General features: G+C 44.9%; 1 protein-coding gene across 1 annotated transcript in view; it reads right to left on the bottom strand.

Annotated features, from left to right (window-relative positions):
• The window catches only part of DNAH17 (dynein axonemal heavy chain 17), a 15,539,113-nt gene that overhangs the window by 3,929,566 nt on the left and 11,592,850 nt on the right, over nucleotides 1–16,697 (bottom strand). The window lies entirely within an intron of this gene.

Genomic DNA, 16,697 nt, shown 5'->3' with positions numbered 1-16,697 from the left:
GTTTAAGATAGAGTTACAGGGAATGAATCAACACACTTGATGCTTCGCATGCAGAGAGCTGGTAGCTGTTGATGTGATCTACTCCTACTGAGAATTAGAGGTATGGGCCCGCCCTGCTAGAACCCAAACGAGACCTTCTTAGATATAATATAATATGCTAATTAGGGTGCACGAAATATAGGTGATACAGAATTCTTTAGATTTTTACATCATAACATGCTATCACCTTTTGCTTATTATGGATTAGTGACTATGCTGCTAACTCTGCTCTTTATAATATGTATGTTGGTATTATACAAGATACTGCGTTTGAGAACTTTGCATTGAAAAATAAACATTTCAAACTTGCACGTGTGTTCTTTGCCTCCCAGTTTCGGTTTGTAATGATTATATAACGAAAGAGTGTTCATGTGTTCCACGATACCTGAGGTACCCTAAGTTCATGTTCTGGATTGTCTAAGTCATTGGGAAGTAATTACTACAGATGAGACACTGTAGCTAGCTTGGTAAGGGGATTTCGGAAACAAAGGTGAGTTTTGGGTCACCCTAACTCACCCAGGTTCTAGATCTCTGTGCACAGTTCTGTGGGAGAACGGAAACCCTGCTACACAACTGGAGCAGGACCTAACCTCGCATGGGGGTAAACCATACTCAGAAAAAGTTGAGTCTGTTCAATGCTGTAAGGGAATATTCCCAATTAGTAAACCAACCAAACATTGAATTGTCGATTAGTTTCAGAGGAACGTAATAGTATCTAATTTCCAGAGACTGTCAGATCAAGACTCATATTTATACAATCGATCAACTTATAATTAACATTGTACACATAAAACAGAATTAGGAACCTTGAAATCTTTACAGACTGAATGTTAGTGCAACGGGTCATGAATTTATTTTTGTTAACAATGTCTATTTCTTACATTTGTCTAATGAGGTCCACAGAGTATTTAGAAGAGACACAGGTAATCTGAGACAAGGCTGAAATATCTCATGAGCAGTAGCAATGTTCTAAAGGTTTACCCCTAATTATTTCTTGGGGGCAGAACTTCAACAATGAGCAATGAAAAACAAGTGGGGTCCCAGGCGACAGTGCCATGGAACTCGACACCAAGAAGAACCCCAGAACTGCCACATATAATTTATCTCTGCAGATCAACACTCCATAATAGCATATACTGTGCACTGGTGCATCCTCAGTTTCAGACATAGATTCAGAGGCTCATTTACTAGGAACTGGGTCAAATACACATTTTATATAAGAGATATGTAAAATTATATTCACAGGCTTGTCATTGCTTCCGCTTAGCTACACTTTATTTGCTATTCCTGTGATCTTAGTTTGATTGAGGGTCTCTCTTCAATCAATGGAGAGCAGAGTACAAATCTTTAATAAAAACTATGAAATATCTAATACACGTTCATATTTGATTTCTTTACGGAGCCACCTCTTCCCAATCGCTCATTTTGTGAAACCTAACACAAAAAGCGGAATGCATTAGATGTATCTATTGTCCAATCGTATCTTAGACACTGCACAGTTCACTTCACTAAATCTGCAAAGGCACATCAAGGTAGGTCAGCCTGCCCCTCTTATTAATTGTAAGTATTTTAAGTGACATCGTTTTCAAATGCCTAGATGCATGACTAGTAAACTAATAGGAGTCGGAAGTCAAACTACATAAGAGTAATTTACATGTAAAAATGATTAGGGACAAGAGGGGAAGAGGACGAAAAAGATAAGAGAGAGAATGGAGAGAGGCTTGATGGAAACCAGTGTTTCATTCAAGTTTTCCACCTATGATGCCAGCTCTGTCCCAACTACCAGTGATAAATGAGCTGAGGATGGAGCCGCCTTTCCCCCACAGTGAAATTATCTTTAAATAATTTTATCATATCATAAATCGGTTTCTTCGAGTGGCTGCCTGGCTGAGATTCTTCTCTCTTAAAGGGACATCATCTGAAGAAAAAGCAACAGGCCTCTCTTGCACCACTAATGGGCACTACCAGTAAGCATTCCAGAATGCTGTTTATTTGATGACTGCATCGTCTGCTTGGATATTGATACCTATTGTGACTTAATTCACTAGATGGCCCTTTAATGAACAGTATGATTCCGAAAGTCTTGTTGCACAAATGGGTGCAATGTCTGATATTTATATTTCTCCCTTAGCTTTGTTCCTTGATTTTGCTCGCTAGAAAGTGTCACTCATTGCCATAGAAATGTTACTCATAATTACACAGAAAAAAATAATGAAAATGTCACTAATTAGAATCTGAAACCTCGGCAGCTATGCATCATGATAAGCCACTCAGCCACCCACCCCTCTTAAAACATTTAGGTAGCTGAGCTCCTGCTGCTCTCCTCTTACCTCTCTCGCTACAGGGTCTCTACTCTATGGCAGGCAGGGGTGGTTGGTTCGAAATCGAAGTTCGAACTTCATTCACTTAATCATGTCAAGTTCTTCTGCTCTGACTGCAGCAGCCAGGCTCCAGAGCCAGCAAACCGCCCAGAGCAGCACTGCCGCAGACTGCCCCAGCCGTAGGCCACAATTGACTCCTCACGACTCGAGCGCGTAGTGGTGAAGCGCGTGATGCGTCACTGCTACATTCTCGCGTCACGAGGGCTGGCCAACATCATGTTGCCCAGGGCCGTCATTGGTAGCGCTCGCGCGCTACAAGATTGACGGCCCAGGAGGCTGGGACAGACCACGACCACCAACAGTCAAGGTAGCAGGCAAGCAGAGTAAACACAAACGTGGTTATGCGGGACGTTGCCGCAGCCGTGGCGGAAATTTTGGCCGCACTGTACATAACTAGAACCTCGTGCACAGCACTGGTGGCCCGTTGTGGCCGCCTTTATAATAAATTATAAAGGTGGCCTCAACAGGCCACCAGTGCCGCACGGCCACCCGCAAAATAGTGCCGCCTGGGGCGGACAGCCCCCACCGCCCCTCCCTAACTACGCCACTGGCTGGAGGTAGCGAAAAAATTGTGAGTGGTGCAGCGAGTACCTGGTCTGGAGATCTTCGAAGGAGCGCATTGTTGTGTACCATTTTGGGACCCTATTACAATTTTCCCGATTCATGCCCTTATATAGGTATAAAACCCATATCCTTATATAGGCATGGAAATCATAACCATATTTGGCCTTAGCTCATGCAGTCCAAATACAGCAGGGATACTTCCACTAGTTCCAAAAATCTACAACGATTTCTTGGAAAACTCGGCTTCAGCCGTCAGAGACTTCCCCTTGCTCGAGAACTGACTTGTCCAAGAACTCATGGAGTTTTCAAAGACCTGAGACTCTTTTATGATGTTATTATGTTCACCTTTACGTCAAACTCAGCAACTTCAAGGTATAAATATGCCCACACTTGCCTTAGCAAACACAAGGTGGTTTGGAGCAGTTCGACTATCTACTTACCCGACGCATCCTGCTACAGCAAGTGCCGAAGGAAGCTGACCCTCCAGCAGATGCACTGTGAGAGACGCTGTCTTTTCTCCTGCCGAGAAATCCAGCTCCAGTGTTTCCAAGCTCCCCTTGCGGGGTGTTGGAAAATCGAGTCCTGAGCCTGACCTTCTTCATTCCAAATCAAGGTACATCTTGGACAGTTTCTTGGCAAGAGTACTATATTTATTCTACACCTCACTTACTTCTTCCCTCGTACTAAGCTTAGGTTAGGTACATCGGGGTAGGCGTATCTTAGAAGCACCAGTTGAGTACTTTTAGCCTCTGTTATTTATGTATGTATTTATTCATGGTTTAGGAACCATACAATGCTCTTACAGTATTATTTTATTCTACTCTTTCTAATGTATGGATTATATTTTGCAACCAGTTTTACGATTGTAGCAGTTCATTTCTTATGCTTGAGAAAGAAGACTGTTCAATAAATCCTTTTATTGAAAACGCCCATCTATCTATTTTCTCGGCACCTCTGGTGAAACGTAGTGTGCACGATTGACTGAGTAAAATATCTATCTATTGTTTCCACGACTCTGAATATCAGTTTATTCTTGGGGAAACAAAGTTGTCATGTTTATGCGATTGTCAGAAAGTAATCCCTTCTTGTTTATTCGAGAAAGTTTCTAGTGACCTCTGAGCTAGCTGGCACTCACAATTAAGTCTAATATATTCGATAGAGACCTAGTTGACATAAGTCCTACGTCACATCTATAGGATATATTATTCCAATGCGCAGAGCCTATTGGGATTATAGGAACTACACTACATGGCGCTGAACGTTTGGTAAGGCACTAATTTAACACTAGATACTAGAGTAACTCAGTCGTGCTTTTCACAGAGACCCCTTTTCCCCGTAAAATACTCCAATAGACGTCTGGAGTGGGTTAAATGATAAAAATATCCGCCATAACTAAGTAGGAAAAAAAAAAATCCTATGTATTAGTTTTTGGTTTTGTTCAACATTGAAGGCTACAGTGTTCTAAAATAATGTGCACCTTATCTTTATTTCCTTGAAACTTGCTCTGCAAGACTTTCAACAAAATGTCGAATATTGACTCCAATAAAGGTGGAGCTACAGGAACTGCAACCCGACCAGGTTTTGACACCACAGGGTTTAATGAAGACGACCCGGATGCTATAATCATCCCGGAAAATGTAAGGAAAACCATAGCTATAAAGCTTATAGAAAATGGCCTATCAGCAAGAGGTGTTAGAGTCTTATTTGTCATAGAGGCACATGAATATCGGCAGACAGAGGTATTCTATTCATGGAATAACTTTCCACAAGCAAATCCAACAACGTATGTGTTCCACTTCTACAAGATGGGGAATCTCCAGCGGAATACGCTCCTTTCAAGGACGTTGAAATGTCACTAATTTACCAAGAGCATCAGCTCTAGTTTAAAGGCGCCCTACAACATCAAAAACACATTACCAGGCTCGGTCCACTACGTAGACCAGGAGCAACATGGCAGGTACTAGCCAGCTATACACCACATCCTGCCATTGAAAAAATGACAGTTCCAGAACTGTTAGCTCAGCTAAAACAATTAATAAAAATACATAGGCAATTGGTACAATAAATCATGCGAACTCTAACAGTCCAACCTGCTATAAGAGTTCCACAGCAAACCCCTCATCAGGGGAACAAAACAAAATCACACCACAGACTATACAGTCAGTCATCGGTAAGTTGCCCACAAAAAGGGAACCAATTCCATTCTGGTTAGCCCAGAAAATTACTCAAATAAAGGCAGTATTTCCCGATAGTACACCTCATGAGAAACACAGAATTCTAACAATCTGTTTAACAATGGGGATAGCACCACATGTGGAGGACTGTGACACTTGGGGTACAGTCTTTGCTTCAATCTACACAAAAACACATGGTGTTCCGCCTATGGCGGTAATACGAGACATCCTGAGACAGATTCAAAATGAATACGGACCAGACCAGCCTTGAATCTTGGTATGAAATTACTGAAAGATTTCAAACAGGTCTCGGCTATTTTATTAGCTAACATTAAAGATGAAGCAGCATCCGTGGCAATCCGCCAAAAATTAAAAGAACTCGGTATTACTGAGAAACCGTATGAACTTGCCAGAATTAGTGAAAAATCCTATGAAGAACTAGGAAGAGATAGTTTGGGAGGGAAACCTGTAAAGCCTGAACTAACAGAAAATCCTGAAAAAGTTAATCTAACTACTCCTAAAAAGAAATGGGAAAATAGTAGACAGTCACTTACTAAAGAGAAGCGCTCTCAGTCCAGAGGTAGATCTCCTCAAAAGGAGCACTCTGAAAAGAGGTATAACCTCAGAAAGAGGGATAATTTGAGAGAACCTGAAAGAAATCAAGATACTGATACACGTTCCTCTCGTACCTTTGAGACTTCCTTGCAGAAATCAGAAAGAAGAGGACGATCAGAACACAAGGAAGAACTCGCAAAGTCCAAAGATGATCAACATGTTCCAAAAAATAAGAAAACTCAATTTTCCAAAAAGAAGGTAGCAAGTATTAAAATCAGACATGCTGAGGATCGTGAGGACACAACTCAAGAACGGAGAGTGGGCCCAGACAATGCTGGACAGGCAGCAGAGGTCACCATAGCTCACAGGATCTTGAAAGATCATCTGGAGACAGTGGATCTGAATGAATACATTCAGGTTGAAAATGCCGACATCAGGGTTAGTGTACCCCATAAGTTATACGAAGTAACACTCCAGATAGAGGGAGACATAACTATGAAAATAAAAGCACTCTTTTGTGAAAACCTATCAAAGGGTATGAAACTTCTGGCTGAACGAGACTGGCCACCAGAATTTGTCAGGGAGTGCCCACATAGCGAAGAAATCTTTATGCCAGCCTTCTCCAGCATTATATAAAAATCATGTGGGATGGGCTGAGGACTCTCCTCACCATAAAATCCAGTTAAAAAATCAACCTACTGCTCAGAGGCAGTATCCAGTAAAGCAGGAAGCTCAATGTCCTATTCTTGGGATACCAACTTTCAAGTGAAGGCAAAAGTCTGGCAGCCAACTTTTTAGAAAAGTGAGCACTGCTCCAACCTCCAAAAACACTGAAAAACTTACAGTCAATTCTAGGTTTCCTGAATTTCGGAAGAACTTACATTTTAAACTACGCAGAAAGGGTAAAACCTCTCTACGAATTAATCAAATCTGATTTCAAACAAACTAATTGGACTTAAAAACACACAGAAATGTTGCGTTCGGTGCAAAAGACATGTTAGCAACAAAACATTTACAAACACGCGACAATGTACGCAACCTTGTAATCCGAATCATACCAGGGAGATGCGGATTCACATACATAACCTTTAATGAAGATGAAAAGGTACCAGTAGCTTACAAATCACACGTGTACACACAAGCTGAAATGAAATTCACTTAAACAGAAAAAATTCTGACAGCGGTTCAGACTGCGGTAGCAAAAGAGAGAGTTCTCGCACAGGGTAAACGCATAAAAGTCGTTACACCTGTACCTGCCTTAGAGGCAGTGACAGAGGCAAGCATTCCGAATGCAAAAGGTTTACATGCAAGATGGATACAATGGGTTAATTCTCTTGCTGCAACAGACGTTGAATACGTTTTTGTTCCCTACTTGAAAACACAAGAATTTCTCCAATACGAACAAGAATGTCCTCTGCCTACTGAGATTCTGCCTCTAGAACATTACGGCTGTATAATATATATACAGACGGATCAGCACAGCCCGCAATTGGGGGTAAACAAGCTTACAGTGCTGCGTGCGGGATTGTTAATGTTCGCTGGCGCGATGGTAAATTCCGACCTATGGTTACAAAAACTCAATCCCTAGGAGACTGTACAGCTCAGCGAGCTGAACTACAGGCTTTTAAGATGGCGCTTGAAAATACCGATCGCGAATTCCCCACACTCATAGTGTGCGATTCGTATTACTGCGTCCAGTCTTACAATGAATATCTGCAGAACTGGGTTCAAAATGGATTTAAAGACGCAAAAGGTGGCACAATCAAGCATAACATGCTTTGGGAACAAGTCGTTCTATCACAGAAAGAACTACAAAAGACTCACGTGATCCATACACTGAGTCATCAGCGTGATGGCGTTCACGTTGAAGGGAATTCATTGGCTGATGAAACCGCGAAGGCAGCTGTTCAAACGGCTTCCGTAGCTGCAATCACTCGTTCATAAACAAAAATAGACGGTGAAATCATGCTCGCTGTCAATGTCACAAGCAAAGGCAGCGGAGCTGCGTTACCTCTAAATTATCCACTTTAGTATACATACATAATTAATGCAAACTGTGTTCCTTTTGCTCGAATCCCTGGAGTGGGGGATAGAGTAATTCCAAACAGGAACAGGAGAGGTGCTCTGATCCACGAAGCACATATGGGAGAGGGTCTGATACATCAAGGGATCTCAAAATCTGTACTAGAATAAAAAGAGATGTACTGGTGGCCAGGGGTGAGCGCCCACATTTATGAATTTGGGATTAATTGCGATGTCTGTTGTAAAGATCATAGCTTTGAAAGCCACCAGATACCTGACTACAGTGTAGCCAGCCCAGTTCAGACACCATTGTTAGACAGGATTAGACTTTCTACACGCAGACGTCCACATGGACAAAAGCAGTCCCACAACTGACGCCCGAACTGTTATAAAAGAGTTGCGAGTCTTTATCTGCACATACACAATCGGCACACTACATTCTGACCAGGGTCCTGCGTTTAGCTCTAGGGCTTACAAGGAGGCCATGTCCAGCTTGGGCGTTGCATTGCGGTTTTCAGTCCATTCCATCCTGAGGGAAATATGGTTGTGGAGAGAAAAAAACGAGACATCAAGCAATCTATAACAGCTAGGGTATTAGGTTCGGGTGATGGGTGAGTCAAACATCTAATAAGTGTCCAACGTAGTCTTAATAACCTGCCAAGAAATTCTCTGGGTGGAATCACTCCATATGATATCCTTTTTGGTTCTAGAATGAAGACCTTGATCGTCATACTTCAGTGGTGGAAAAAAAACCCTTTGATATCAAAGATCGTTTGGCTGTTTTACAGGACCTAAATGAAACAAGAAGCGAAACACCAGCGAAAAGCCAATGACCACTGAAGAAAAACCACCTGTCCCAGCAAGACCTGTCTGGATTCCAAAGATTGGGGATCTGGTCAGGGAAAAAATAGCGGACAAGAAGGAATTTGGGCCTTCTTACAGAAAACCAGTACCTGTACTAGCAGTCCACGGATCAAGAACAGTGTTATTGCCGCTCCTTGCTGGAAGAAAGGAGAACCGGTCTGTATCAATTGACCTGGTAAAACCACACCATGTGGCCGATAATAAGTAGTAGGCCCAGTGGACACCCAAGATGTAGCAGACGACCAAATCTTGCTACTATCCAAGAGGTTCAAACTGAAAGACTCATCACCTTTGAAGAATCCTCAGTGAGAAAAGAAGGACTATGCAACAAAGCCTTGAATGTAGCATCTGACTATACGAATATGTCAAGGGAACAAGCAGCTCCAGCGATTTCAAATAACCTGGATGCAATACCAACAATTGACAGAACTGCCTCTGGCTATTTCATCAACTTTGATAACTTTTCTGAGGATCCCAGTGAGCCTGAAAGATCACCAGCAAATAAAACTTTCAAGGAAGAATTAACTGAACTTTGTCACCAGCTTGCAAATACATATCTGGTTTCATCATGGGTTACATTATGGATTGTGTTAGGTTTACTTTTTCTCCTACTATGGCTGATTCTCGTTTTACGTTTGGGAAAGCTGATAGATGGAAAATACAGTAAAATGGACACAACAAGTATGAACATCAACTTGCTCCTGAAGCCACACAAATCATCTCATCGTGAACAACGAGACCTGTCATCAGTGAACATCACAGCCGTTCCTCTAGCTGGTGGAATAGCATGGGATAGAACCGATTATGACATTTATGGTCTTGGCAGGTTGCTGAAGATTTCACACCAATTTAAGGTTTCCTTGAGTGATTTCGTTTCACCCAGCACATTTTCAGATGATTGGGACTTTGAAACTGTTAATAACATGATGGCAGACTTAGAAATGTCAGCAAAATTTACAAATCATGATTACTTGGAAGGTTCATCAGATTATGAACAAATGTATTGTTTTAATCATTTTGGTTACCATTATTTGCACAAATCTGCAAACCCTAGAAATGTTTTAAGTTATAATCAATGGGAAAATTGTCCAACGCCACCAAAGGGTAGCTCTAAAACATTCCATAAAAAATTCCATACTTTTCAGGGTTCAATATCACAAATTCATAAACATTTTTACTTTAGAAATGTTAATAGGACAGGCATGAAAAGTATGTTGACTAATACTAAACAGATCTATTCTGCGGCCTTTTATGCTCAGTTGTCCACATTAGGCTTTGACTTTTGGAAAGACAACATTGAGACAAAAACAGTCTGGGGCACATATCTGACTTCACCTTGGGTTGAATTTTGGATTGTGTTAGGTGTACTTTTTCTCCTACTATGGCTCATTCTTGTTTTAAGTTTGGGAAAGTTGATAGATGGAATATATAGTAAAATGGACACAGCAAGTAAGAACATCAACTTGCTCCTGAAGCAACACAAATCATCTCATCGTGAACGAGACCTGTCATCAGTGAACATCAGAGCAATAGAACTGATTGTGACATTTATGGCCCGGTTGAGATGTTGAAGATTCTACACCAATTTAAGGTTTCCTTGAGCGATTTTGTTTCACCAAGTGCATTTTCTGATGATTGGGACTTTGAAACTGTTAATAATATGATGGCAGACTTAGAAATGTCAGCAAAATTTGCAAAACTTGAATACTTAGAAGGTTCATCAAATTATGAAGAAATGTATTGTTTTAATCATTTTGGTCATCATTATTTGCACAAATCTGTGAATCCTAGAAATGTTTTAACTTATAATCAATGGGAACATTGTCCAACGCCACCAAAAGGTAGCTCTAAAACATTCTATAGGAAGTTCCCATACTTTACAGGTTTTAATGTCACAAATCCTGAAACCTTTTACTTTAAAAATGTTAATAAAACAGGCATGAAAAGTATGTTAACAAATACCAAACAAATGTATTCCGCGGCCTTTTATGCTCAATTGTCGACATTAGGCTTTGACTTTTGGAAAGACAACATTGAGACAAAAACTGTCTGGGGCACAAAGGACTGGCAGGTACAAGGTCTAGAAGCATTATTCAGAGCCTGCATAATCCCAGAACAAATGGTGTTTTTAAATGACACTGTTCATAGACATCTTGTCTTGGCCTTGCTAAGATAACAGATTTTAAAAAACCGTCCATACCTAAACCCACACCGGATAGTAATAGAACTACAGATGAGGAGGTAGACGTTAACTATATTTTACAACAGAACAGAACTAATCCTCATTGGAAAAATTGGTTAATCTGGCCCACAGACACAAATGTCTGCCAAAATAGATTCCTGAACAAGACACAAGGGTTTACAGTAACTAGGCCAGATCCAAGATATGTCCAGAGACAACATCCAGGGATAATAACAACTTACAGTGTAGGAAAACTATGCCTTGAGTGGCTTCAGAAATCCACTCTTCCAGAAATAAAACAACACCTATCTTTGCTTAAAGATGGTGTTGACTTACGAGACTTCTTACTTGGACCTCGTAATCCACGTCATAAACGTTTCATATACGCCGGTATATACACTGCTTATAATGAAGCATGGAAAGTCACGCAAATGGAAACAGCTGAAAGAATACGAGAAACTGATCGTATTAATTTAGAGAAATCATTCTCTGTAGTTGACAATGGGTTAACAACTCTGTCATCCAGAATTTATTCTTTGGACAGTATTGTATCCTCTGCCATAGACATAATGGAACAGGACTTGCTAATGTTACAACATGGCCAGTCTCAATTACGTTCTATAATGCTGTTTGGCTGGACGTTACAAAACCTTCAACAAGGGCTATGTGCCTTGGTGTCTAATCAACACTACGTCATTGTTTACTGTATTTAACCTTACAGATAAACAAATCTCTTTGGCACAGAGGGGAGCGGACTATACTGTGCTGAGCATAGAAAAAGTTAAGAGATTCAATTAATCAATCACATAATTTGTATAGCGCACTGCTCACCCGGATGGGTCTCAAGGCGCTGGGGGGGGAGGGGTCCGTCACTGCCAGGTCTTGACTTGCTTCCTGAAGGAGAGATGGTCCTGGGTCAGCCGTAGGTGGATGGGGAGGGAGTTCCATGTCTTGGCGCCAGGTAGGAGAAGGATCTTCCTCCGGCGGTGGCTCTGCGAATGCGTGGTACGGCGGCGAGGGCAAGGCTGGTCGACCTTAGCTGGCGGGTGGGCGTGTAGAAAGTCAGGCGGTTGTTGAGGTACTTGGGGCCCAGGTCGTGGAGAGCCTTGTGTGCGTGGGTGACGAGTCTGAACGTGATCCTCTTGCTGACGGGGCGCCAGTGCAGGTCTCTGAGGTGGACGGAGATGTGGTTGTGTCGGGGCATGTCCAGGATGAGTCGTGTGGAGGCGTTCTGTATGTGCTGGAGTCTTTTCTGTAGTTTGGCTGTGGTTCTCGCATAGAGGGTGTTCCCGTAGTCCAGACGGCTCGTGACGGGTGCCTGGGTGACCGTCTTCCTGGTTTCGGTGGGGATCCATCGGAAGATCTTACGGAGAATGTGCAGGATGTTGAAGCATGATGATGAAACAGCGTTGACTTGTCTGGTCATCGAGAGGGAGGAGTCCAGGATGAGGCCTGTGCGTGGTCCATTGGCTTGGGAGTGGTGCCCAGGGCAGGGGGCCATCAGGAGTCGTCCCAGGCGGAGGGCAATGATCCCAGGATGAGGACTTCCGTCTTGTCTGAGTTCAGTTTCAGGCAGCTGTTCTTCATCCACTCGGCGACGTCTTTCATCCCTTCGTGTAGGCTGGCTCTGGCGGTGGCGGGGTCGTTGGTGAGGGAGAGGATCAGCTGGTTGTTGTCGGCGTAGGAGATGATGTTGAGGTTGTGTTGGTGTGCGATGGCTGCGAGAGGGCTCATGTAGACGTTGAAGAGGGTTGGGCTGAGTGATGATCCTTGTGGTACGCCGCAGATGACTTCGGTGGCCTTGGATCTGAACGGGGGTAGACGGACTCTCTGGGTACTTCCGGCGAGGAACAAGATGATCCACTCCAGTGCCTTCTCTTGGATTCTGATGTTGCTGAGGCGCTGTACTAGGGTGCGGTGGTAGACAGTGTTGAACTCTGCAGAGAGGTCCAGGAGGATGAGGGCCACTGTTTCCCCGTTGTCGAGCAGGGATCTGAGTCATCAGTGGCTGCGATCAGGGCGGTCTCCTGCTGTGGTTGGCTTGGAAATCGGACTGCGAGGGGTCGAGGGATCCGTTCGTCTCGAGGAAGGCGGTGAGCTGTCTGTTGACGGTCTTCTCAATGACTTTGGCAGGAAAAGGGAGGAGCCAGATGGGGCGGAAGTTCTTGAGGTCGGTGGGGTCCGCTGTCGGTTTCTTCAGGATTTCTTCAGGAGGGCGCTGAGCTCGGCATGCTTCCAGCTTTCCGGGAAGGTGGCGGTGTTGAAGGAGATGTTGATGATGTGCCGGAGTTGGGTTGCGATGATGGAGACGGCCTTGTTGAAGACGTGGTGGGGGCAGGGGTTGGTTGGGGATCCGGAGTGGATGGTGTTTATCGTGCGGGTGGTGTCTTCGGTGCTGACCGGGGTCCAGTCGCAGAGGGTGGTGGTGGGAAGTGCTGGTTCGGTAGTTGGGTGCGTGGTAGGTGCACCGAAGCTGTTGTGTATGCTGGCGATTTTGCGGTGGAAGAAGGAGGCGAGTGAGTCGCAGAGGTCTTGTGAGGGGGTGATGTCGTTGTCTCCGGCGCTGGGGTTGGAGAACTCTTTGACAATGCTGAAGAGTTCCTTGCTGTTGTGGGTGTTGTTGTCCAGTCGTTCCTTGAGTGTTGCTCTTTTGGTGGTGCGGATCAGCTGGTGGTGTTTGCGGGTGGCGTTCTTGAGGGCAGTCCTGTTTTCTGTGGTCTGGTCGTGGCGCCAGGCTTTCTCGATGGTACGGCAGTTCTTCTTGGAGTTTTTGAGTTCGTCGGTGAACGAGGAGGTTTTCTTGCTGCCGGGTCTGCTGGGAAGGTTCTTCAGTGGTGCGAGGTCATCTGCGCAGTTGGTGAGCCACTGTGTGAAGATGCGGGCTGCTTCGATGGGGTCTGTTGTGCTGGTGGGAGGGTTCTGGCTGAGGGACGTGGTGAGCTGGTCGGTGGTAATCTTGCTCCAGCTCCTTCGGGGGGCCTGTTGCGGGTGGTGGTGGGTCGTGGTTCTTCTGAAGCTAAAGTGGACGTAGCTGTGATCAGTCCAGTGTAGTCCGGTGGAGTGGCTGAAGGGGATGTGCTTGCTGGAGGAGAAGACGGGGTCAAGCGTGTGGCTGGCGTAGTGGGTGGGGGTGGTCACCAGTTTCTTGAGTCTGAGGTTGGCGAGGTTGTCCAGGAGGGTGGCGGTGTTGCTGTCGTTGTTGTTCTCCAGGTGGAAGTTGAGGTCCCCTAGGAGGATGTAGTCAGCGGAGGGGAGGGCGTGCGGACTGATGAAGTCTGCGATGTCTTCGCTGAATTTTGTACGTGGTCCTGGGGGTCTGTAGATGAGAGTGCCTCTGAGGGTGGTCTTGGGGTCGGTGTGTATCTGGAAATGGAGGTGTTCGGCGGCGGTGAAGGTGTCGTCGGAGTTGGTCGTGATGCGGATGGTGTTCCTGTGGACGATGGCGATGCCTCCTCCGGTCTGGTTGACGCGATCCCTCCGGGTGATCTTGTAGCCTTCCGGGATGGCTATGGTGATGTCGGGGGCTGAGGAGGCGTTCATCCATGTTTCTGTAAGGAAGGCGACGTCTGGTGATGTTGTGTCGAGCAGGTTCCAGAGTTCGAAGGCGTGTCTGTGGACGGAGCGGGTGTTGAGCAGGATGCTCTTGAGGTGGTTGTTGCTGGTGTCTGGCTTGGTGGGTGCGGTGCAGGTCCGGAGGCAGGTGAACTTGCAGGCTTGGCAGGTGAAGGGTCCGTGGGTGCGTTTCGGGGTGGCTCAGTAGCAGGAGGGGTTACTGTTGGATTTGAGTGCGTTGAGAGTGGCGGCGTCGTAAGTCCGTCGTGTGGGCTGGCATCTTCGGGGGCCAGGGGTCCTGGCGCTGGGCGCGGTCCAGGCACGGACGGGCGCAGACGGGCTTGCCATAAGAGGGGAGGAGGGGTCAGCTGGGAGGTGGGAGGGTATGAGCCAATGGGAGTAGGGGGGCGGGGCCGCACGAGAGGCAGCGGCGGGAAAGACGGGAGCGAGAAGAACGAAGCAGTCACTTAGTCAACACCAAAGTCACTCGTTCATACAGGGTACAAAAAGAAAGGGGGGCCGGGCAGGCACACTCACGCAGTCAGATTGGGGTTAGAGAATGGAAAGGGGGGGCGGGCAGGCGCACACGGGGCACAGAACCCAGTCGGCGAGCACACAGTGGGGAGATGCCCTAAACTGGCAGGACAAAGCAATCAGGCAGGCGGGGTACAGCAATCAGCCAGGCGGAGCTGCGGCGGTGGAGAAGTGACCTACCCAAGGGTCAAGGGTCACGAGGTCAAGAGATTACCATTGACCGTTTCTGAGAAACCATCAGTTGAATGGCTAATACATAGCACCATCACAATACCAGTGATGATTTTCCAGTTTCAGTAATGCTTAAAACACATACCAGGCCTGTATGAAAGGTTGGGTAAAGAATACATTAAGTCGACCTGGGACTTACCATACACGCATAAATGTTGGAGTGGGGGAAAGGAGGTATTTCTTAGTGGTACAAATTGTAAAAACTCACTAAGCGGTACACTGTTGTGTCAAGGTATTAATTTACACGGAGCCTGCGAGGGTTCTTCAAATAACCTTTCTTGCCACCTGCAGGGTTCGCCCACAGCAGTGATAGATCCAATTTTTAGGCAGCTTTCAATGGTAGCTACATAATATTAAATGATCACAGCTGTTGTGGAATGATGCCAGGAATAGCCTATCTCGTTAGTGTAACAGCCAGGGTCACTTGTTATATGCAAGTATTGTTTCCTAAAACTAAGACAGACGGGGAGTCGCCGCTATGGCCTTCACTGAACATCTCTTCTATACGAATTGATAATTTAAGCAGAATGAAAGCCATTCTTTTACAAAAAACTGTGCCACTGACCTCGTCCAGAGAGACGTATGATCTGCAAGTTGCCAGGACTTCTGCAGAGATACATGCATTATTATCAACAAACTGCCCAATACATTTCTCAGAAATGTTAGGTCGTATCTTAAACATGTCTGATACCAGTGGTATTGTACATGTATTGAAGGCGATTTTTTTCGGGACTGTCAGCACCGTTTGAAACAGTCCTAGGCATTTTTCCAAACTTCGTGCACTCTGTGTTCGGCGGCCTGCCTCTCATCTTGAGACTCGTAGCAGGGATACTATTTTTGTTCCTTCTGCTCCGATATGGCAAGTCCAGTCACCAACGATACCCAGATTACCATGGAAAATGCTCTGGCGATGCAGTATCGTTAACGCATAACACCGATCCTTGGCTTGGCTCGTTTGAGAGATCTGAATACCACATGGTTCCTGTCATTCAGACCAATCTGGCAAGATTGCATCTTACCTGTTCTACGAGGCCTGCTTTGTGGAGAGGAATGCGTGTTAGATATCTGTCTAACACTACCATCGGCAATGCTAACAGATGTTGACGCATTACTGGGTCCAGTAACGGCTCATGTGTTGCGTTGCCCCCAACGGCAACCAATCCTGATGACGTCATTCATTGAGATCTCACCGGCAAATCCAGCTAAAGGTGAGATACGCGGACCAACAGGCACACAGGTAGCATCTGCTATGAACATTGCTAATGCGGCTGACGCCGACGGCAATGCTTCGCATCTGTTTACAATTGATCTTCTTAATGAAGTGGTTCAACTTTCATCTATAGTGGTAGATGATTTCTTTGCCAGCCTAGATGATTTAATGTTTTCTCCTGACACCGAGAATAACTTTTGAAGTTAGCACACAGCGTTCTATGAACTCTGAATTCGACCTTCGCTTTTTCATAACAAAGGCTTCTAAGTTTGGAACTCTATTTCACTACGATTTAATTAGATTTTTTTTTACTACCTTTCCAAAACTGAACTTAGGCACAAAGTAATCTGCTTAAAGTAGAACTATTCTTAGAGAACAAGAATTCCTTG

This window comes from Lissotriton vulgaris, chromosome 7, assembly GCF_964263255.1.
Source record: "Lissotriton vulgaris chromosome 7, aLisVul1.2, whole genome shotgun sequence".
Lineage (NCBI taxonomy): Eukaryota > Metazoa > Chordata > Amphibia > Caudata > Salamandridae > Lissotriton > Lissotriton vulgaris.
Note: the sequence above shows the minus strand (reverse complement) of the source record. Positions and strands in the feature narration are given on the sequence as shown.